This window comes from Myodes glareolus, chromosome X (genome assembly GCF_982192425.1).
Source record: "Myodes glareolus chromosome X, mMyoGla1.1, whole genome shotgun sequence".
NCBI classification, from domain to species: domain Eukaryota; kingdom Metazoa; phylum Chordata; class Mammalia; order Rodentia; family Cricetidae; genus Myodes; species Myodes glareolus.
The window spans coordinates 84,800,514-84,823,509 of NC_142053.1; positions in this window are offsets into that span (position 1 = coordinate 84,800,514).

Sequence of the window (22,996 nt, forward strand, 5' to 3'; positions counted from 1 at the left end):
GAGAGATGCAAACTGGCCTCTGTTCTGCCTTTCTGAAAGCGTTTCTGAGTGAGTCACGCTGGATTTCTGCCCCTCCCGCACTGAGGGAGTTAGCGGCCCTGAAGAGGAGACCAGCTCACACCCTAGGAGGGTCGGAGAAGGACCTGGAGCTGTTGATACTGGAAGAGAGGAAACTGTGGGAAAGAGTGGGAAGTGTCAGCTCTGTCCTCAGAAATATGAAAGGCTGTCACAGCGCAGAAAACTTACCAAATGTTTGAGCCGCGTGATTTTGATCCAGGCCCAACCTGGAGGGAAAGGGGCCACTGCAGTCAAAGCCAAAACCCCATATCTTATCGCATGCTGCGGCCTCCACCCTGATTGCATCCCCAGCCTGGAAAATTTCAAATGGAGACTAGATGAAAGGAGGAGGTTACAAGGAAGGGAACTCTGACGAGTAATAGGGATTCGCTTTCTGACAGTTAAGCCAGGTTAAGAAAATAAAGATGCTGGGTTCCACAAAGCTGGAGGGGTACAAGGAGAAGTCCTCCGAGAGGACCTTCAGTGACAAGGGACTTTATCACCTTTGAAATTCCATCCAGTCTCTTAATATTGATGTGAGAGTGACAGAGATCCAGAGAGATCAAGAATAACAGCAGCCCACTGGACTGCGAAAGAGCCGCAGACCAGGGGGCGGGCGTGATTGAGCCCAGCACTGGGGAGGTGAAGACCAGAAGATTGCATGTTCAAGGCCAGTCTGGGTTATGGAGAAAGACCTTGTGTTGGAATAATATAAATAAGTAAATAGACAAACAAATAAACAAACAAGGGTCACATGCTGCTGGTACCTCCCACCTTGCTCCCCCTCTATTTCCATGGCCTTAACTCTTAGCTTCCTTCCCTGTCAGCTGGGGCACATTAATGACACTCTTTCTCAAAATTTTAAAAGAAAGTGGGGGGCAGTGAGATGGCTCAGCAGTAAGGGTGCTTGCCATGCAAGCCTTACAACCTTAGTTCAATCTCCAGGGTCCATGTCAGATTGGGAGACATGACTCTACAGAGTTGTCCTCTACCCGCCCTGCCCCCTGCCATAACACCGATGCCCTCATATCTGCACATATACATCATGTGTGTGTGCAAACGCACACACACACACACACACACACACACACACACAACTTTTTAGAAAAGTTTAAGAAAGAGGGCTAGGGTGTAGCTCAGTGGTATGAGTGAGGCCTTGGGTTGTATCCACAGTACCTGGCGTGCAGTCATACTCAGAGCCCAAACTTCCATGCAGGTTGCTAGCCCTTCAGCTCTCATTTTGCTGTCTGATTTACTCTGGGTAAGTGTCTGGGGATTTCATTTAAAGAGGCAAAAGTTAAACCAGACTTGGTGGCACACTCCTGCAATCCCAACGCGCTGGACGCTGAGACAAGAAGATATCAAGTTTGAGGTCAACCCAGGCTATATAAGGATACCCTGTCTCAACAAAACAACAACAAAAAATTAGAGGCAAAAGCCAGTTAATGGGTACTTTCCAACCTGGCAGTTCATATACGAGTCATGGAGATGGAGGAGGCAACAGCTCCCAGGGTGGCACTCAGGTGTGGCCAGGACGATGTGGTGACAGAACACTTTCCTGGAGAGAGTGAGCAGCTTGTCCCAGGATGCCTTGGAGGAAACACTGTTTGATCCCTTGGTAGAACACTGTACAGGGAGTCACCATTGTTTGAGAATCTAGAGCTGGAAGGCTTGGTGATCTGTCTGGGCCACACCAAGCAGGTGTCTCTTGGGCTGGTGCCAACTGGAAACCTGACTGGGCCAGGGCTGAGCCCTGATCTAAGGGCTGGCAACTGCGGGAAGCCCCCGCCCTAATTCACCTGCTGAAGCAGACTCAAGTCCGGAGCTTAGCCCACTTCTTGTCTGCCCAGGTGTGGACAGGGTGGAGGACATGTGGCGACCTGAAATGAAGACCATGTGGTCGCGGGTGGACCCCACTCTTGTGAGGGATCTGGAGGGGTCCTGAGGGCTGCTCTTGTCTTCCAGGGAAGGAAGGAGCTGCACAGCCTTTGGGTTATCTGTTCTTCCTTTCACTCAGAGCCCTGGGCTGGTAGGCCGGGCGGGCACTTTCTGGCTGGTTGGATCTTCTCTTATCTCCACCCTCATCAACATTCCTCATTCCAGCTTCCCTATCCCAAGCTGGGACACATACCTGAAGGGCAGATCAAAGGTTCGTGGCTGCTCTTGTCAGCTCCCATTAGACCCCAGCTGAGACAGGGAGCCCACCCTGGCAGGCTGCCCTGGCCCCTCACCCTGCCTTCCTCATCCGGCCTTTCTGAGCTCACCCAAATTTTATGCCTCCAGATGCAGAAGGGGGAGGCCCTCAACCCTACCCACTCTTTTCTCTCTCCTCAGTAGAGAAAAGTGTGCCTTGAATATCTTAGTGGGAAGGCCTGGGGAGGCTGACCTGGGCAGACAGATACAGCTGCCTGGAGAGCGCAGACCTGGTGCCTGTGGAAGGCCCTTCCCGGTTTCAGGTACCCCACTTCCACAAATGAGAGCTGAAAAGCCATGGATCTGGCCTGAGGGTTCAGCTTGCTGGGGGAATCATAGGCTTTCTTCCCAGGCCTGGCATATGTAGCAAGAGAGACTTCTAGGCCTTCTGTCTGCTGTCTCCAAACACACGACACATACTTCCTCCGCATTTCTACCCCTGCACTCACTTCCCCACCTGCTTCCAGTGCTGTCTCCACTTGAGAAAAGCCTATTCCACAGAAAGAAACAGAGATACCATTTGACATAGATTGTGTGCGGCATCTGGTTTTTATAGAAACGGCACATGATAGCCTTGGATGACCACTGCAGGGAACTTTTGACTAGCACCTGGTGGAACGTGGAGGACTCTCCTAGTAGTCTTTGTATCCAGGCACAAAAATAGTTTTTGAAATATTAAAGTTCATTGCTACTCATTCAATATCTCAGCTAATCTGGATACCAACCCTAAAATAAGTATTGTTGAGATAGGCGTGGTGGCACATGCTCATAGTCCCAGCACTTTTGAGATGAAGAGAGAATTCAAACTTCAAGGCCAGTCTCAGAATGCAACACTGCACACACGTGCGTGCACGCGTGCGTACACACACACACACACACACACACACACACACCCTAGACTCCCCACAATGGTATTTTTTTATTTCTTGTTTATCAATGACAAAGTGAGGTACCCTTGGCCATTCACATAATGGACAGCGTAGTAGAATAGTTGGAAGTTGATTCCAGGTCTCTCATCTGAGCATCCATATCCTCACCGCTACATTCTGCCTTCTGACTCATCATTGGCATTGAACATTTCAAATGTCCTAACCTGTCCTAGAAAATGAGTGCTAGGGCACCCATAACATGGATACCAGACTCTGTGGATGCTCAGGTCCCTTACATTGTCTAGAGTGGCAGGGCATTTGCATGCAACCTATGTGTACCCTCTCATGTATTCTCATCATCCGAGAGTTACCCATAATACCTAATACAATGTACAGTTTTGTGTAATTGATATAGGGGACTTCTTGGAGTTGGGGAGATCTGTGCCTGTTCAGAGTATGCACAATTTTTATTCCAGAATATTTTCAGCCATAGTTGTTTGCTGCCTATGGAAAAAGGCGGAAATTACAGATACGGGGGGGGGGGGGCTGCTGTGCGTTTCCAGGCTTTTCTCTTGTGGTCAGTCCAGGAATGAGAGGCCATAGAGTGTGAGGGCTTGGGGCAGAGAGTCTGGAGCTAGGCACCCTAGTGCATGTCCCACTTCTGCTACTTGCTAGCTGCGTGTTGCTGGCCCAGATGGTCTATCTCTCCAGGCTTCAGCTTCTTCATCCACAAAATGGGGACGGTTATTGGGTATCCCGTTCACATGGTTGAGATAAAGCTAGAAAGCACTTTGAATGAGATATTGAACATAGTGCTACTGTGCACTTTATTTACTTTTGTGGTTTTTTGGTTTTGTTTTTGTCTTTTGGAGACAAGGTTTTTTTTGTGTATGTGTGTGTGTGTAACCCTAGGCGGCCTTGAACTTGCTGTGTATCCTAGGAGAACCTCAAATTCACCATTCTTCTATCCCCCAAATGCTAAGATTTCAGATGGGCACTGACCATCCTGGTATTTTTTTAAATAATAACTCACTGATATTGTTTGGAGCCCTCGAATATATATATATATATATATATATATATATATATATATATATAATTTTATATGATTATATATGTGTGTGTTGTGTGTGTGTGTGTGTGTGTGTGTGTGTGTGTGTGTATGCTTTGCTTGCATGTATGTCTGCACACCTTGTGCATACAGTGCCTGAGAAGTCCAGAAGAGGGCATTGAATCCTTTGACACTGAAGTTGCAGATGGTTGTGAGCTGCCATGTGGGTGCTGAGAAGCCCCTCTGGTGCTGTTTTTTAACCATTGCCTTTTCCCCAGAACCTAGTCTGAGCCAGGCACAGAGTGGTCTCAATAAGTCCTTTGAACACACCTTCATGAAAGACCTAATGGTGAGTACCAATCCCTGGGTACATAGTTAGAAAAGGTGCTGGCTCTCCTCAGAGTCCGAAGTGGGCCAAGGGACACAAATTTGAAATGATACAGAAGGAAGTTGAGGGAATACTTTCACTCAGTGACTACTTAATACTTTTAATCATGTGTTAATTACCATACACAAATCTTAGAAGTTTGTCCATGGACATTAGCCTATTGGCAGCACAGAGGAAACAGAATTTGACTTGGGGAAGCCTGGGATGGAGAGAGACCAGTGGTGTTGTAGCAAGGGAAATGAATGCAATGTCCCGTTTATCCAGGCAGGCTTGCTAAGGGCACTAAAGCTGGGATCTCAATAGCCTCCCATATCAGCACTCCAAGACAGATGTCTCTTTACCCCCTCTCCCTAAGTTCGCATGTTCCAGGAAATGGGAGTAACACATGCAGGGCCAAGGGTGAGGGGTGACTGGTGCATTTCTAACCCTCTGAGTCATTCAGCCGAACCCAGGTGGAGCAGCGAAGGCTGGGGGCCCAGGAAACAGCAGCGAGGGGGGAGCAGGCTGGAGAGGGGAGCAGAGACTGTAGTAGGCCTGATCTTGCAGGTCACGGACAGTCCCCAGGAGGTTTCTAAGCGAGACCATCTGATGGCTGCCTCCAACAGTCCACCGAGTGAAGATGAGCTCAGCCTGAGTCCCGGCGAGCTGAAGGGACCTGGAGGTCACTCAAGTTAGGCTGAAGCTCAGGGGAGAAAACTGGGGTGGAGATTATCTGCATGGAGATAGGAACTGGAGCCCAGAAAGATGAGCTCATGTGAGGAGAAGGAGGTTTCACGAAGTGGGGGAAGGACTGAGCCCTGGGGTCTTCCAGCACTCAAGGACTAGGAGAGGAAGAGGAGCTGACTAAGGAAACAGAGAGAGTAGCCAGAGGGCAGGGAGAGAAACCAAGCAAGTGCTGGAGGGGGGTGTCAGTAAACCTTTCTTACAGGAACTTGAACTAGGAGTGATAAGGGTCAGTCATGGAAATTAACCCTTTAGCAGTAGAACTTTATAGGTGAAGAAGCTGGCAGAACCTTCATGAAGGATTTGCTGGCCTTAATGCAGACTCTTGAGCCTTGCCTCAGGGATTCTAATTCAGTAAGCCTAGGTGAGATCTGGTGTGTGTGTGTGTGTTGGGGGCGGGGCGGTAATTTTTCACAAGCACTCAAGTGTCTGAGGACCAGAGTATGTGGCCTTGACTCAAAGAGCAGTGCTGGTGGCAGATAGTGAAGAGAGAGGACAGGACCAGCTGAGATAAAGCCCTGGTGACCAGCAGCACTCCCCTACCGTGAGCACGCACGTGCACGCGTGCACATACACACACACACACACACACAGAGGCATGCACGCGTGGACGCACCCACACACATAAAGAACACACACAGGCACACACACACACAAAGGCATGCACGCATGCGTGCACCCACACCCACACACATATAAGCATGCACGCACGCACACACGCGCGCACACACACACACACTCTCATAGTCCCAGACCTTTCCCTTAGAACCCAGGTGCAGGCCCGGAGCCCAGCCAGGAGTAAACTGAGCCTCAGCGTGGAAAATATGGAACCAAGATATCCGGGGAGGGAGGGGGCTGGCGGGAAGGGGAAAATAATGCAAACCATGCAGATCTGCCCAGGAAGGAGCAAGACAAGGGCGGTGTGGGGGGGGGGGGGAGCTGGTGAACGGCAAATGAGATATGAGACTGCAATGTGATATGGTAGCCCGCTAAAGGCAGCCTTCCTCCCACTCTCTCCTCCACCCACCCCCACCCCACCCCCATGTGGCCAGGCTGATGCAGCATGGAGCAGAAGCAGAAGATTCCCAGGTTACGCCAGGCCCAGCCATGCCTGGGCACTACCCAGATGCATCCTTAGCACTTCCTATTCAAGAGAGGCCTCAACATCACTCAACATTGCTGCAAAGGCTGCATCAGGCCTAGGGGACAAGCTGCAATCCAGTGTGCTATGATGCCAGCTACTCGGATCTCGGGTCCTAGTCTACTAATGCACTGTGTGCTCTTGGAGGTCACCTGCTCTCTCTGGGCCCTTACTGCCGCCTCAGGAAGCAAGGGCTAGAAAACATAGACTTTCTGAGTTCTAAAGTGTCCCAGCTTCAAGGACTGGTGCTTTTGACTCCTTTCTGCCCTGACTCCTCTGCAGGCGGGAAAGTGGGCGGACTGCCCATACTGTGCTGGGAGTTTTGCATCCAGTCTCATTTCAGTTTCAAAATGGCCTTCTGAGGAAGGAGTTCATGCCCACTTTCCAGCCGACGATGTTAAATGTGGGGGAACTAGTGTTTGCTTCCTTGGGGTGATGAATCCTGGGGATCCCTAGATCTCATATTCCCAGTCCCCAGCTCTTGCACCTTCTTAGGAGCGTGTGTGACAAATCAGCCCATTGTCCTCAGAAGCAGTTCCGCCAAGTCCATAGTGTTTGTACTTTCCCACGAGAGTTAGACACATGGCCTGCATTCATTCTTTCTCTCTCTGTTTCTGTCTCTCTGTCTCTGTCTCTCTCACATGCATGAGCGTGCACGTGCTCGTGTGTTGTGTGTGTGTGTGTGTGTGTGTGTGTGTGTGTGTGTGTGTGTGAAGGGCACAGTCCAATAAAGGGCTGACCAAGTCTTTCAAACGTCTTTTTGACAGGCTCCCTAGGGAGCCTGCAGCCGTGGGAGGCCCTCGGTGTGCGGTCTGGGTACAGAGGTCCTCTCTAGCAGCCTCCCCTTCCCCTTGATCCATCCCAGAGTCTAACTCTCTTGACAGGGATCCTCTGAGCAAATCTGATGATTGCCAGCTGGGACTAGAGGACGCAGGGCAGAGGCCACCAGGACCCACCTCGCCCTGACTCTAATTGGCTCTCCTGCTGGCTAGGGATGGCCGTCAGCTTTGAGTTAGGCCTGGCTTCTCTCAAACCAGGACACTTGCCTGCTTAGCCAGGCCCAGTTTACCCCTCCCTGTAAGCCTTCCATGGAGGAAAAAGAGACTATCGCCTGCTTCTGGATCTTCCTTGATGCTCAGGTCCTGGCCCAGGATTTGGGGTGACTAAGAAAATTCTAGGTGCTTAACCCCCACCCCAACATTCAAAGCCAGACCTGACAGTCTGGGTGGGCGTGGGAAAATGTGCTGCTGCTGTGAAACCAGTTTCCTTCCTCACTCCTCCCCAGACGGTGTGCTTTGGGGACCCTTTCTCTGTCCTCTCTACCTGTGTCAACCCTTGAGCTGGACCAAGAGTCATAGGAGGCTGAACTTGCCCTGGCCACTATCTGTTTCTGGGGGTCAGCGTTCTTTCCAGTTGGGACGTACCAGGACTCCAGTCCTCACCTCGTCTCTGCCACACATGAGGAAGTCAAGTCTCCATTCCCCGACCTGGCATTTAAATCCCCGATTCTCTTCTGTCAGGTGTGGTGGTTGTCCAGGCTTCCCCGCTATTTATTCTCAGAATACAGCGGACCTTTCCCCCATAGCTTTCTTTCTAGCCGTGATTAAAGCAGTGTCCAGGGCCAAGCTCTACCTTTGCTGTGTACTGCTCTGTGATCTTGGGCAAGTTATTTCACCTCTTTAATCTTTGTTTTGATGGTTTTTTTTTTCAGGCATTTTAATTCAGTTTTTTTTTTAAAAAAATCAGGCATAGTCATTTCTGTTGGTGTTGTGAAGATTCAGGTAATAAATTCAAAATACTCAGGACTACAGTAAGTCTCTAGTTACTGACTAGCTATCTGTCTTAGTTTAATTATCTGTTTTTGAGACACTGTCTCACTATGTAACCCTGACTGGTAAGAACTCTCTATTCACACCAGATTGGCTTCTGCTTTTGTCTTTGTCTCTGCCTTCTGAGTACTGGGGTTAAAGGTGCATACTACCAAACCTGGCCCTGCATTTATTCATATTGTCTTAAAATTTTAGTTTGGCTTGGTTTAGGGACAGTCTTACTATGTAACTTTGGCTGCCCTAAAGCTCACTACTGACTGTCTTAACTATCAAACGGGGCTCAGAGTACCTGGGCAGCGGAGACCGAAGCAGGCCATAGAAGGATGTAAGAGCTCAGAGATCCCTTTCAATGCTGGAAGCTGTACCACATGCTACTATCCAGGTCCTTATGTGACCAGTGTGAATGGTGTTTCCATTGCAGGGGAGTGGGTTGCCAGGCAGGTAGGGTATTAGTGGATGCAGTTGATGGAGTTACAAGTTAATGGAGTTAATGCAGTTGATGGAGTTACAAGTTACAAGTTGATGGAGTTACAAGCCGTGAGTCTGTAGTCTCTTCATGGCAATGCACCCAGTGATGTCTCAGGACTGGCAAAAGGTCCTCAAACATTGCTGTGTGGCAAATGATGTCTGAGGTACTTTCTTAATTTCCCCCTTATTTGATTCCCACCTTAACTTTTTCAGGACAGAGCAAAGTTACTAAGGTCCTCATTTTGGAGGCAAAATAAGTGGGATTCACAGGAACGGGAAATGACTTGTTTAAGGTCACACAGCTAAAAATGGCCAGGGACTGCAGTCCAGTTATTTTGAGTCTTAGTGCCCAGAATTGGAAGGAGTAGAGCCTAGAACTCCCTTATTTCTGTCTCTGCCTTCCATGCTGAGGTCCGTTCCATTCAATAGATTTGCCCCCTGGCAAGTCCTATCCAGGGCACCAAGAAGCCGAGATGAAATCACCCAGACCCCATCTTTGAGGAGGCTTAGGAGATACAGACATGAAAACTCAGAAATGCTGCTTTAATGAGCTGAGAGCTGCTAAGAGCAGGGGCGCGTACAGAATTTAGCCAGAGCGCAGAGGAGGGAGGACTAGTGGTACGTAGGGTAGGTGATATAGAAGGGAATAGGGGCACCAAGAGAAAGATAATGGGAGCAGAAGCAAGATGGTGTTCAAAGGGTGGGTGAAGCTCCTCCCAAGCTGGTAGCAAGGTGCTTGGCTTGGAGAGTGAATGGGCCAGCTGCAGATGATGGATTACTCTCCATGCTGGCCTGTCATTGATGAGCTGGCATCATGCCACCAGCCTCATGCTTGGGCTCCCTCATTTCTATATTAGCCACAGCAATAAACAGGGTAGAGAACTGTTGGCAGAACTGTATTCTTCCTCTGTTTTTGCACAGGACTAGTGAAGAGCTGGGGTTGTAGTGGGGTCCCTATTGCCAGTCCCGAGTTCACGGGTGATCCCAGGTTTTGGACAACAAAAAGGCTTAACCTACTTAGCTTGCTTCCTTGTGAAGCGAAGTGATGCTGTGAGAGATCCTGCCAAACAGGCTGACATCTTGGGGTAGTTCTGTGCCATCAGATCCTCGTGACTGAGAGCAAATTCGCTTCCAACCTGAGCTCCGCACCAAACCAAGGCCCGGGTTCTTGCCACTTGACATCCATTATCTCAATGCGGCCTCACGCTAACCTTGTGACTTAGCCTCGCGCTGCACACGCAGCTCAGCGGGAAGGGACCTGGCCCAGGTCACATCAAAGTAAGTGGTGGTCTGTGGGCTCACCGCCCCCACCCCCTCAGCTTGCCTGCAGCTAAGAGGCCTCCCATTGTGAGCCCGCCGCAAGGAGAGCCTTCTGCTGCTTTTGGTGTCAAAAAGGAAGAAACTGACACGTCCTCCAGAGACCTCAAGTTTATGCTGGTGCTAAATTGGGAGAGAAATACCTCGTGTGGGCCCTTGCCCCGGGGCACTAAGCAGCCCAGTGGACAATATCCTGAGCAATGGCTTGACAATCCAACAGACACCGTTTACACGTGGCTGTTTGCCTCTCGTCAGATAATGTTTATTTCTCTTCCTGATTATGAAAGGCACACAGGCAGGCCTGTTTCTTGAAAGGGCCTTTGATAAGAGCCGAGGGCAGCACATGAAAAGCTGCTCCACAAGAACCATTCTGCCAGCGCCTACACGCATGTGGCCAGGGCGGGTTTTTTTGTTTTGGGTTCTGTTTGTTTTTTTTAGGAGATGAGGGGAACAACCCAAGGAGTGGGCGCCCTGACATGGCCCATGGCCGCTCCCCCAATAAGCAAGGCGGCTCACAGAGGTGCTCTTGTTCCCTCGCTCAATGACCCTGGCTCTACCCGCCACTCAGGGCATGGCCCTCTCCTCAGCCCTAGGCATCCTCACTTTTAGAGGCTTTACCCCACAGCGTGTCAGATATGTGAAAATGCACCCACATCCCATATTAAATGTAATTTTTGCTATAAAATATTTCAAAGGTTTTTTATAATTCCGCTTTCAAAATTATTTGCCTATGAGTAACTCGTTTCATTCCCAGTTGGCTATGATTTCTTTGTAATCATCGTGCATGCTTGGGAATTCTTGCAAAGTGAGGAAATCTAAGCAACAAATTGTTTTCAAATGTAATGAAAATTTTAGGAATACTAAATTTAACAATTAATGAGGCCGATATTATATTATGTTTTGTAGACATATAATAGAACATTTATTAATTCCAATTCTGCTGTTTTCTTTTCATATTTTAGTGCCAATAAATTTTCTTTTTCTTGGGACTGGAAGGTTTTCTTAGAGCCTCAGAAAGCACGGAGGCCCCAGGTCCCCTGCCTCTAGTGCCACGTGGAAAACGCAGTCTGGACTCGAGGTGGCCTTCAGCTAGTGCGGGAGAGGAGACAAAGGAACTGGGGGTGCAGCGCAGAAGAGGGCGATGGAAATGCATTTGTGAAAAGCCTGCCTCACTCTGTGCCTTCCATCTCCCAGCCACTCCAAGAGCCAGCTCTTGTCGTTATTGCTGTTCTCCAGGCGAGAAGACTTGGGAAGCTGAGAAAGGGCATGGTGGTGGTTTGTGGGCACACAGTTAAGAAGAACCAAAGGAGAGCATTAACTCTCTGTTGAGCTGGGGGTGTCTCTTTGAGCTGTCCCCTCCCCTGGGACTGCTCCTCTAAGGTTACTTGGTGAGGAACTGGGGCAAGTCCAATGCTGTGGAGATGAATAGTAGCTATTGCTATTATCAGAATTTTCTTTCCCAAAAGAATTCTGTAGTTCAAAGGAGCAACACGATCACCCTCCTGAGGCTTGCTAACCGAGTAATTAAGTCATTTGGGTAATTTGACTATGCTGTCTGTGCCTCAGTTTGCTCACCTGTAAAGTGGGACGAATAGAACCTACCTCAAAAGACATTCATGGGGAGGGATGAGTTAACTCCTGCAAAGCCCTTAAGTAGAGCGCTGTGTGACACATAGGGAAGGCTCAGTAAATATTAGCTCCAATAACAATCACCATTAGCACCATTGTCATTATTATTGTTGTTCGAGTGGACAGGGATCTAAATCTCTCACTGTATGAACCAAGGCCCTAGAACCCTGGGAAACAAAGGAGACAACGCCGGCGAAGCTGGAGCTTTGGGTTGGAACCGAGGCTCGCACTTGGAGAATCTGATCTCTCAGGCTTCGAGGGGCCATCTACACCAACTGCCACCTGCCAGTCCTCTGGAACCCTCCAAGTAAGAGGAACTTCTTCACATCCAAAGCTGGTGGGCCTATTTTTAGTGACTACAGCAGCTGGCCCCAAGGCCCTCCCCGAAAGCCTAGAGGAGAAAGGTGAGAAGAAGGGAAGGGGAGGGCCAGGGGGATTATGCTTGTGGCTGCCTGGCTGCGTGGCCCTCCCTTCCAGGTCCTACCCAGTCCCTGGTGCTCCTAGCATGGTGACAGGCTAGCATATGAAGGGTCCCCCGGGTCTGGGGAGCCAGAGACGTTCACATCCCTTCTGGCTCAGCCCTCCTCTCCCAGGCACCCCACAATCTCTTTCTTTTGCTTCCTTCCAGCCGCTCATAACCATCATTCCCGGATGAATATTCAGGGCCAGATTGGAAGGACCCCAAACTCTCCCTTCAGGCTACAGAGGCCCAGCGAAGGGAGGGATGTAGCTTTAGTCAGGCAGCCTGTCAGTGACTGACCTGGGCCATAAACTCAGGGATACTGTCTCCTAATCTAGTACCTTCACTAGTCTGTGTTCCCTCAGCCCAGCCTGGCAAGTCCAGGACCTTGGGGAAGCACTGCGACCTTTAGACCTCACACGTGTTTGAGGTGGCTGCCGTGAGTCAGATGAGCGGTTCCCCCGGAGGGCAGGCAGCTGCAAGGGTGGGGGCACTCATCTTGGATTCTCTGGGACTCAGTGCCATGTGGTCAAGTGCATTTTCTACAGCTCTTGCATGCTCACACATGCACACACACACACACACACACACACACACACACACACACACAAACGCTTTGCCAACATTATCTAGGCTAGGGATCACCATGCCGCATGTGCAACCAGTTTGCCTATCCTCCCTGAATCTAGAGACGGTTGAAGCGATTCTAATTACAGCCTGCATTCCTGCTCTGTCTGAAGGCTTTCCCTTTTTCAAACGGTCTATTTTTTTTTAAACTCAGCACTTGGCTCCTTTGCTCCTTGTTGCCCGACTCCCCCAATACACACCTCATTCTCACGCCCCTGCACACCCCCCCTTTCTGACTTGGATTGTTCAACTTCAGCTTGATTTTCTGCTGTCTGAGACTTGGCAAGACTTAAGAAAAATCCAGTTTGGGTTTCCTGTGTGTGTGTGTGTGTGTGTGTGTGTGTGTGTATGATGGTATGGGACAATATAGGCAGGTGTTGTATGTTGGGCATGTGTCCATATATATATATATATATATATATATATATATATATTCTGTGTTATGAGGATATATGCAAAAGTGTGATTATTGGATGCATGCTTCTATATATGTGTATTCATGTATATAATTTTGCTTACATGTTCATGCTGCATATGTGTGTATGCAGTTTTTGTGTTCACACAAGTGTGTATCTGAGATTATAAAGTCACGGGTGCCTAGTCTACGGTATGTTTTCAGATTCCATCTTTTTTCCCTCAGCAGAGACACTGCCCCCTGCAGGCCAGATGAGGGCCTACAGGCTCACACTGGCCTCTCCAGAATCAGCAGCAACCACCAGCAGGGATCAATCACTCAGCCTGTGCAGAACTAACACCATGTGATGAGTAGGCTTTCTGGAAGCAACTGTTCAACCCATCAGGAATCACATTCCTGCACCGCATAAGTCTGTGCCTTCTCTCTTCCCATTCTTGTCACTATATTATATATACATATGTATTTACAAACCCACGCCCCACCCTCCACACTCTCCCTATACTCAGGGAGTATACCCTATACTATACCCTATACTCAGGGCCTCATCTTAGGCCCTTTCTGAGCTTTGGGAACCTTCCCTCTGCCCTGCCATCTGCTACTCACAGTATATTGTCAGCAACTGTCATTTCCCCATATTCCTTTTTTTAACAGAGAATTTATTTATTTTTCTTTTATGTGCATGAATGTTTTGTCTGCATGCATGTCTGTGTACCACGTGTGTGACTTGTACCTGAGGAAGCCAGAAGAAGACATTGGGTCCTCTGGAACTGGAGCTACAGATGATTGTGAGCCAACATGTGGGTGCTGGGAATCAAACCTGGGTCCTCTGGAAGAGCAGTCAAGTGCTCTTAACCACTGAGCCATCTCTCCAGCCCTTCCCCATATACCTAATGTCTTTTGACCATTTCCTTCTTCCACACCCCTCAGGGGTACAACTGTCTTGTGATATTTAGGGGTTCTGTTGTTCTTCCACAGTCCACAGTCCACTGTGCAAGGAAGTCGGGACAGGATCCTCATGGTTTCTCATGGCTGCTTCTGGACCGTTGATCTTTCTTGCTCCTGAAGCGATGGGCACGCCCATGAGCGCCTCATCTCCAACCCCTCTTGGGGCTATTGTTTTCTGACCTTTTTGTCAGTCTTGGAACTGTCAGTAACTGGATGGCTATTTCTTCTCTCATCCCCTGATTCTGGCATCATTCTTGGCGAGTTCTGTCCTACAGAGTCACCCACCTGACTTTTGTTCTCAAGCCTCTGGGTCCTACGCTCCCCCTTATTCTCCCACTCCTATGGCTATATGCTCTTGGCCTTACCATAAGAAGGTGCAAGTTTCAAATTCTTGATTTTAATCACCTCACCCTTTGACCTTGTCCTCCACTCCTGCACATTCGTTCCTGTAGAACCCTTACTCTGAGGGAGCTCTGCCTCCACCTAGACCACTAAGCCATTGCCTTTCCTACTCTTTCCTTTTCTCTCTGCTTTCCGTCACAGCAGAACCCCCTCAAGATTCCGCTGCACTCAATAGCTCTGCTTCCTCAGAGCCAGGCTCGTCATCAGTTACGCAGTGAACTTCCAGTGCTACTAAATCCGCTCTTGTCAAAGGTCCTCAGAAGCCAGATGTGGTGGCACACACCTTTAAATTAATTCCAGTGCCCGGGAGGCAGAGGCAGGCGGATCTCTGAGTTTGAAGTCATTCTAGTCTATATAGTGAGTTCCAAGACAACCGGGGATACACAGAGAAACCCTGTCTAAGAAAACAAAACAAGTCACCTGAAACCCCACATTGCCAAACCTGGTGACCTGTCTTACCTTTCTGAGTCCCTCAAAAGTAATGTATATGCCAACAGCTCACCAAGATAAATCTTATTTGTCCCACAAAGCCCATGTTTTTGGGTCTAATATCTCATTTGGTGGGAGGAATTAAAAAAGTCTTTCATAGCCAGAGTACACTTGAAGCAGCATCTAAATAGATGTGGGGCCATAAATCTGTGGTTATCACCAAGAACCCTATGTGCCTAGATGAGTTTTGGCTAATATATCTAATTTCCTGCTTGATTCTACTTTATGACCATCAGTTTTCATCAAGAACTATACAATATATCCCTACTTCTACACTTGCCACTCCATTTCCTGGAGTCATTAGAATGATCTTCCCAAAACACAATTTCAGACTTGTTCTGCAAAAACACTTTTTTTAATTTTTGTTTTTTAGACAGTCTCACTATATTTTAAGCCTGGCTTTGAACTTACTATGAGGCTAGCCTGACAGCTATGATTCTTCTGCTAAGAGATGGGGTTACAGGCCTTTATTACCATGAACAGCACTTGAGATTCTTTAATGGCTTTTTAAGATATGTTTTACGTGTGTGGGTGTTTTGCTACAAGTATATCTGGGCATCGCATGCACGTCTGGTACCCATGGATACCAGAAGAGGGCATCAGATCTCCTGGTGCTGAAGTCACAGATGATCATGAGCTACCTACCACGTGGTGCTGGGAATAAAACCCTGGTCCACTGGAGGAGCAACAATTGTTCTTACCCATTGAGCTGTGTCTTCAGCCTTTTTAATGGCTTCTTAAGACACTCAGATTGTGTAAATTCTTAACACAATCATACCTTGAAGCCAAAGCTCTTAGCTAGGTATGGTAGGACCCCAGCATCGATTACATGGGAAGACCCTACATAATACAAACAAACATGGCCCTCATTTTGCTGTGGCCTACACAGCTTTTGATATGATCTTTCTTTGTCTCTCCAGCTTCAGTTCTTTTCCCCCTTTTCCCACGTGCTCACTTCTGCCCTAGAATCCTTCTGTTTAGCCTTTCTCCCTCCAAGCCTTACCTTACGGGTGTTTTACCTGCTTGTAGGTCTCTGCACCACAGGTGTTCGGTTGCCCAGAGAAGTCAGAAGGTGGCGTTGGATCCCCTGGAATTGGAATGACAGAGGCTTCTAAACTGTCATGTGGATGCCGGGACTTCCACCTGGGTCCTCTGGAAGAGCAGCTAGAGCTCCCAACTGCTGAGTCATCCTTCCTGCCAGCACCCTTCCTTCTTACTGAAGCCTGCCTGGACCACTGGCTCTCACACAGCGCCTCTGGCATTACGATCTCATAAGCCTGATTTATTTTCTTCATCACTATCTACAAACCTGGGATTATCCTGTGAGTTTGTGGTTGCTCATTGATGGTCCACCCCTTGCCCTCGTTAGTTGATAAGGCCTGTCAGGCTTGTTCCTTTGTTCTGTCTCCAGTGCCTCAAGACAGTCCTGTAAGTAGTCCCTGGGAGAACAAATGTGCACATGTATGTCTTCACTAAATTGAGTGTCCAAGAGGGGGGCCTCTCTGACAGGCAGAGGACCTGCTTCACTTTGACAAGCACATGTGTGAACGGTACATGGTACTGTCCCTGTGCACGGTTGGGGGGAGTAGTTAGGACACAGGCTTTGAGCAGCCATACGAAGGCAGTGCTGGGCAGGTCAGACAGGCAGCCAAAGAGAGTCTGCTTCCCCTCCATTGATTGCATTAATGCCAGGGATTTGGAGTGAGGCAGGTTGGGTAATGGGTGGTAATTCAGTCCAGGTTTCCAACACATTCTCTGCTGAGAACCAGAGTGGGGAAGGATGAGAAAGACAGATGAGGAGAGACCAGCATTGCCTCGAGCCTTGAAAGGGTGAGCGCTGGGCAGCAGGGCTGACAGCAAGCTTGCCAGAGAGCTGTTTTGCTGGGAGGCGAGTAAAGGCCTATTCTCTTGTGTAAAGTGGCTGATAGTGGCCGACACATCGTACATACTTGGTTGTTGGGAAACTTGAGGCTCGCAAGGCCTTTCTTTCATCTTATAAGCATTTTGTCCTTGGGACAAACTTTTCTTCCTCACTCGAGTTTGAGGTTTAAAATAATACAGTTTTAGAAACATATAACAGAGATGTTACTCTTCAGGTCGGAAGAAGTCATAAGCTGAACGTATGTCATCAGTTTGAAGTTTGACCAAAATCTGAGCTCTGCCGTTGCCTCCTGCGAAGTGCCATGACTAGGTATTACAAAAGAAGGATGCTTCCGTATGTCCTCTCTCTATTACAGGACATGCTGGCATGCAGGCACGAACAGGGGGAGAAGGAAGGATAGGACAGATGAGGTAGTCCAAATACCCAGGCTCAAGTAGTAGCTTCACCATTTGCTGGCCTTGGGACTGTCATCACTTCTCCTCTCTGGGCCTCAGTTTCTACAGCCTCTCTCATGAAGATAGCATTAGAATAATACTATAGAAGGCATGGAGCTGGAGAGGCGTCTCAGCTCTTGAAAGTACTGCCTATTCATCTAGAGGACCCAGGTTTGATTTCTGGCACTCACATGGAAATTCACAACCACCTGTAAACCCCAGTTCCAGAGGATCCAATGCCTTCTTCTAATCTCACACCGGCACCAGGCATGGATGTGTTAAACAGACACATGCAGGTAAAACAACCTTACCCACCCACCACCCAACCAAAAGTTAAAATAAATCTTTTAAAAAAGGATAGAAAGCAGCCAGGTGGTGGCGGCACACGCCTTTAATTCCAGCGCTGTGGAGGCAGAGGCAGGAGGATCTCTGTGAGTTCGAGGCCAGTCTGGTCTACAGAGCTAGTTCCAGGACAGGCTTTAAAGCTACAGAGAAACCCAGTCTTGAGAAAAACAGCAAAAATGAGAGAAAGCATGAAAGTGCCTGGCCATAGCAATTGTTGAGTGGACAGTAGTGGCCATCACTACTACAGTTTAAGAGGACCTAGTGGCATAGGGAATGGAGTTTGTGGCATGGAAGCATTTGGGGTCCCAGCAAGAAGGATATAAAGACAAGACTAGCTTAAAATCATGGATTCTGGCTGAGGCGGGACTAGAACTCACACCACCCATCTTCCTGAATATACCTTCGGGGAACCGTGTTCGTTGTTGTGCGTGGCTGCCCACAAGGCATGGGTCTGGCCCACAAGGGTCATAGAGGCTGTGAGAGCGAAGGTGGATGTAGAGAGAAATGTTTTGATGGCTGTAGTCTTGAAGGGGGAGGCCTTGGTCTCGAGCGTCTTGTGTGAGCTCAGGTCCCTATTGGAAAGCAGGTTGTGGGATCCCTGCCTTCACTCAGGCTCTTGCTGTTTCCTGGGCTTGAATACCTCCTCCAGGTGCCCCCTACTTGGCCCCAGAGGCCTAGGGAAGGGGAGACCAGGGTGACAGCTGCTGGGCTATGGGCGGGCGGACGCCAGTGTGGGGGTGGGAGTGGGGGGTCAGGCTCGGAGAAGGCCAGCGGGCAGGAGCATAGAGAGGAAGTTCACAGTCTGCAGCAAATGGATTTCAAGGCCCTGTTAAGTGGAAAAGCCTCCAGGAACGTGGCAGAGAAAGGCCCCTGTCTTTGGAGAGGGGCTGAGGGGCCAGCTGGGGGTGTCTTGGCAGGGGAAGCTGAGCTGCATGCCTTGTGTGAGCTGGGAGAGTGGGGGTAGGAGCTGGGGCCGCCAAGGAAGGCTGGGCAGTCCTTGAGCAAGGCCAGGCCTTGGGATTGCTGTCTCCTCAGAAGCGGGCTCAGACTCTAGCACCAGATTGGAAATGCTGGGGCCCCAGGACTCAGGTTAGCTTTCAGGGGCTTCGTGAATGCCAAGCTGACAAGGAAAAGGGCTGACTGTAGCTCTCAGTCCCTAGGCCTTTTTTCTCTTACGCGATGGTGCTCAAGGCCGGGGTCCTTGTGGCTCTAAGTAGCTCCACCATGATTTCTGCTTTTCTAGGACCGACAATCTGGCAGAATGGACAGCTCACAGAAACAGCACTTCACAGTTTACAAGCCATTTGCCTATCCATTTCCGTGTCACAAGAGTGGGAAGGGGCACATCTGCTCCAGTCACAGTGGAGACCTCTGCTTTGGCTTCCAGGGCAACTCACAAGCCCGCAGTCTTCACTAGGCCCTCATTCTCCCTTTCCCTTCTGTTTTTCTTTCTTTATTCCTTTTGGTTGTTGTTTTGAGGCAAGCTCATACTTTTTAATGCAAGCTTCCTTCTAACTCTTGGTCATCCTGGCATAGTCTCCTGAGTTCTGGCATTACAAGTCCGAGCTGTCAAGTCTATCTAGATTTTCCATGTTGAGAGGTGGCTTCTCTCAAAGAGGCATGCTATGACAGGATGTCAGGCCAAGGCCTCCTTAGGCCAGGCAGTCCAAGCATTCTGTTAGTAAAAAGTCTTGTCTAGTCAAGCCATCTTTGAGCTGGTCACTATGTGTCCAGTCACATAGTTCTTCCTCTCTATCACCCTGACTTTCTTTGGTATGGTTCTCCATCATGAAAGGAAATATAATAGTGAAGGACCACAAGGCAGACAGGCAACAACCAGGCCTGTGCAGGGTGGCTGAGGAGCAGCGGAGGAGTCTGGGGCCCCTTTCCCAGCCAGGCCCCCTGCCCTTTGCCTGGCCTGGCCCCAGGCACAGGGCCCAGCCAGCTGTCCCAGGGCGGGCAGGCTAGCTGCATTAGCAAATGTGTTTGCGGTTATGGGCCGCTCCCGAAAGCAGAGAAGCATTGCACTAGGGGGGTAGGGACTGAAGACAGACCAGGCTCTGGTTCCCAGCCCCAACCAGGGAAATCAGAACCAGGCTGGACTTCTGGCCCCTCCTTCACAATCCTCACACCTCAACCCCTCTCCCTCCCCAGCCTAGGGAAGGGAGCAAGGGAAGACTGGCCATAGTAGTGTAGCCTCTGGCTTTGGGTATCAATGGTAAAAGTCTAGAGAGAATTGAGAGGGCTGTAGGGTAGAAGTGGATGGTATTTGTGCATGTACCCTCTCTCTCTAAATCCCTCTCTCTCCCTCACTTTCCAGCCACAGAGATGGCCAAAGCAGGAGACCAACCCAGGGCTGGTGGCTTATGTAATCTGTGTGGCAAAACCCATCCAAGTTGCAAAATGAGAGCAGAATTTCCCTGCCCACCGTTCTTTCCCTCAAGGGCTGGCAGGAGGGGTGACAGTGGCCCTGATGCTTGCCAGGAGCCTTCTAGGGGCTGGCCTTTTCAGCTCTTCCCTCAGATCCCAGCCAATCTAAAGGAGTGGGAATGGACAGGAACTTGGGGGAAAGAGCAGGCAGAGAAAGGGCGTGGCAGTTGTCCTGCGGTGCAGTGTAGTCTGAGATGCTAATTTTCATGAAGATAACCATGATGACCATGAGGCTAGCTACCTGCAGTGGGAGGTGCCCAGTGGGGAACTGAGGCTCCCACAGAGGAATTATTAAGGAAGGCCAGTATCCAGTAAAGAGAAAGAAAGAAAACCCAGCTGTATTAAAACCTCTACCTCCCCTCATGGCAGGACCTGCCAAAGCAAGTCAGGGAGGTCCCACAGTCTTGGCACTGATGGCACTGCCTCCAGAACTCACTCAGGGCTTGTGTCCTTCTGGCCATTTCCCCTCTAGTTGGCTCGGTCACCTCCTCTGACTCCTCTAAAAGTCATCTCCAAAGTTGTGACTACTGTCTCCTCTTGCAAGTATGGATGGCTCTGTTATGTCCCCATGATTCCATTCCTGTCCCTGCTGTGTTTGGGGATGAGTTCTCTGTTCTTCTAACTCCTCAGCACTAGTCAGAGGTCCTGGAAGCTACTAGGTCACTGTCAGCCACAATTGTCATACAATTGTAACGAAGCCTTCTTTGCCTGAAGCATAAGCTTGGTGTCTGATGGTCCAGAGTTCCAAAGTAGCTTGGGACACTCCAGACAGGAAGCTCTGTGCCCATTGCCACTGAACCATCTGCCTCAGGTCTCGCAGAGGCAGCCAAATGGTCTTGGGAGACACAATCCCTTTACCTGTGCTCAAAAGACTGGAGTAATCTAAAAGTAGGTGTTCCTCGTAGGCATGGTGGTACAATCCTCGCTTTCAGGATACTAAAGTGGGAGGCTTTCATCTGGGGACAGCCTGAGCTACAGAATACAGTCCTGTCTCACAAAACAAAACCAATCAACAAAGATATTCCACAAAGCCCCTGAGGGCACATACAGATGGCCAGAGGGGTGGTTTCACAGAATAAATGGAGGAGGTAAAATGGAGAATCACTCTGGGGTCTTAGCCATAACTTTGAACCTGGGCCTAGAAGGCCTTACCACATCCCATGTAGAGCCCCTAAGACCATCTTCATGGCTAGCTGCTTTTGTGGGGCTAGCCTTCTTCCTCTATCAGGAGATACTTAGAGGTCCTGAAGAAAGCTGGCCACGAGCTGAGGAAATGGAGCTCTTGCCTGTGGTCAGTGCTGGCTGTGGAGCCTGTGTTGTGCATTCTGGTGTGTTTCCAGGTTGTGGAAGAAGGATCCAGATGAGAAGGGAAGCAGAGAGAGGGGTGAGGTGCCTGACTCAGGAGCCCTCTCCTCTACTGAAGTGAATAGTGCCCTTTGCCAAGCACTTCCTTTCGCCTGCCAGGCACCCAGTTGGAGAGATGGAGTGCTAGGGGAGCTTGCCCTGAGGCCACTGTGCAAAGGAAACAGCCCTGTTAAGGTCTCAACCCCAAACTACTGGCGTTCAATACCGCGTGCTTCTGCTTGGCTTGGTGGACTATAAGAACAGAAGGGAAAACGGCCGGATGCACTGGACTCCGCGAGCTGGCTCCTCACCTGGGACCAAGAACGCAGGCAGCCACAGCTTGCCGGAGGGCTGAGGAGGGGATGATGAGTGGGAGAAGGTGCAGGAGCAGGAGATGGATTGGGATGGGTTCAGAGGCAATGAAAATGATTAAGGGAAGAGAGGGATTCATTTATAAAACGAGATTAGAAGAGCAAAGCTGCCGCGCTTGGCTAAGGGACAGCTCACAGGCGGTGGGCGTTGGGGAGGGGGGTGGTTGAAAGGGGCAAGGGAGCCCAGTGACTCAGAGGGGCCTACTGGGTCCCCATTGCCTGTCAGGGTGCCCTTAAAGGTCCCTGAGGACCCACAGCCATAGTAACCAGGGAAGTCCCAGAACCCCCTTCCAGCTTTCCTCCCTGGTGATGTGGAGGCAGGAAGAGCCTTTGGAGCAGCCCGCAGAAACTCATAAAGATACTTCAGTAGCTGAACACAGGGGAGGTTTCTCGTCCTCTGAGGCCAGGATTGGAGAGGCACAGAAAGGAGCTCAGAGAGCCTAGTGACCTGGACTGGGTCACATGAAGAAGGCCGGAAACAAGACCTTAACTCAGGGCTTAACTCCAGGACAACCCATGGCCATTCCACTGCCCTTTACTCTCCAGGACAGGATGACAGTCATCTTCTTTCATCCTCTGGCACACACCGGGAGGCCTTTCTGAACAGTCCACTGGGCATTTCTTTTGGGCTCAAATCACAAGACTCTGGGGAAGCTCTTTCTCATATCTAAGCACAATCTTTCTGACTGTCTTTCTACATTAATTGTCTATCAGGAAGGGGAGAGGGGTGGAGGAGGACTCAGGGCATCCCTGTACTTACTGTGTACTGTATCGAGGACTCAGGGCATCCCTGTGCTTACTGTGTACTGTATCGAGGACTCAGGGCATCCCTGTGCTTACTGTGTACTGTATCGAGGACTCAGGGCATCCCTGTGCTTACTGCTTACTGCTTACTGTATCGAGGACCTGCTTGTCATTTGGGCCCATTCCAAGTGTCAAAAAGGAGTCTGATGTCAGTGAAACCTAATAATAATTTTATAATTTAGATCTTATTCTCCAATTTTACAGACAAGAAACTGCGATTCAGTGGAGGGGGTTGATTAGACCAAGACCTCCCAAGTGAGTGATAATGCTGAGATTTCAGCTCAGATGCAAGTCACCGTGGGCTAAGCCGCCATGAAAATGGAAATTCAGTCATGTTGGGCACTTAGTCAGCAGTTGGTGAGGAGGACTCCCCGCAGGTGCTC